Source organism: Austrofundulus limnaeus, unplaced genomic scaffold (genome assembly GCF_001266775.1).
Source record: "Austrofundulus limnaeus strain Quisiro unplaced genomic scaffold, Austrofundulus_limnaeus-1.0 Scaffold26, whole genome shotgun sequence".
Lineage (NCBI taxonomy): Eukaryota > Metazoa > Chordata > Actinopteri > Cyprinodontiformes > Rivulidae > Austrofundulus > Austrofundulus limnaeus.
In genome coordinates this window covers 1,470,572-1,472,040 of record NW_013952428.1, presented here as the reverse complement: position 1 = coordinate 1,472,040, position 1,469 = coordinate 1,470,572, and the positions used below count along the sequence as shown (strand labels likewise).

General features: G+C 36.6%; 1 protein-coding gene across 1 annotated transcript in view; it reads left to right on the top strand.

Annotated features, from left to right (window-relative positions):
- Window positions 1-742: 742 nt before the first annotated feature.
- The window catches only part of c16h19orf85 (chromosome 16 C19orf85 homolog), a 5,677-nt gene continuing 4,950 nt past the window's right edge, over window positions 743-1,469 (top strand). Inside the window, exon 1 of the mRNA XM_014004671.1 lies at window positions 743-957. The gene's annotated coding sequence lies outside the window, so the exon portion shown is untranslated. The remainder of the gene's footprint in view (window positions 958-1,469) is intronic.

Genomic DNA, 1,469 nt, shown 5'->3' with positions numbered 1-1,469 from the left:
CTATCTATCTATCTATCTATCTATCTATCTATCTATCTATCTATCTATCTATCTATCTATCTATCTATCTATCTATCTATCTATCTATCTACATACCCACCTTTCTACCTACCCACATACCCACGTACCTACCTATCTACTTGTCCACCTACCCATCCATCCATCTATCTATTTATCTACCTACCTATCCATCCAACCAACAAAACAACCATCTATCTACCCCTCAGTCCTTCTGTTCATCCATTGTTTTGGAGTTGGGTCATGATGGCAGCAGCAGAGGAAACTCATCAAGACCACCTGTATCTAAGGTCTCGCTCTTTCAGTCACCCTGACTTGGTGACCACAGATGAGGTTAGGGGTGTAGCTTCCTCTTCACAACAGGACCAGTATAAAACTGCAGAACCTTGAACTCTTCAACTTGAGGCAGCCCCTCACTGACTCCCACCTCAGAGGGTAAATGACTAATTACCAACCTGCTGCCATAGATATGTAAAATTCAGCACTTGGAAGGTGGGCTATTAAAGTGAAAAGGTTAATTAAAGTCACTAGCAACCATCTTATCTCTTCCCCCAGAGAATGTGATAATTGGGGCCAGATAATTGTTGGGGGGCTCGTTAACAGCCTTTAACTGGTGCGTTTGTGTCGAACAAGCAGCCTTTCATATGACGAAGACACACACTCACACTTCCACTTTTCAGATAATTGTCGCTCTCGTTTTCAGAGCCCCTTCTCTTCTCCTGCACCAATTTGTCCAGAGTCCATCCATTCTGACAGAGAAAATGGGAATTTATGCTTTAATGAGCGCTGCTGTCCTTTAACTGGATTTGAGGACACATGAACACAATAAACGCACACACATGTCAACAGTTTACTTCCTTTCTGACAGCAGCCCTCCTCCTCTGTCTTCAATGCAGTCTGTAGGGACGTAGTGACGCACAGGAGCCTAAAGGCAGAAAGGTAAGAAGGTTTATTTCATTTTAAAATAGTGTTTGTGTGTAAAAGTAATATGTTAAAACAATAATTAGATATTTGGTTTATTTTGTAGTTTTAAGATCAATAAACTAAAAAAAACTGAATCCATGACAGTTAGATGTTCTAAAATGTATTTTATTTTGAACATTTCCAACATTTACAGAGTTTTGAATAGAATATTTGAAACTAATTAGAAAATGATTTTGATTTAGTGATGTAAAAATGTTTTACAAACAAAAAAAAACAAACATTACTCAACATTTATTGATCCTCAGTTTACACTTGGTTTTGTAAGAACATTTAAAATGTATAAAAAGATGAATTTTTGAATTCAGAAGTGCTGGTGTAGCTACAATTACAGCAACTCTTTGTGGGTATTATTGTAAAAATGTTTTGACAGCTGGGAATGTCCTTATATAAATGATTCAAGAATACATACAATTAAAAATTTAGATTTACAAGAACAAAAATTTGTGAAGTTTTATTATATCACATAT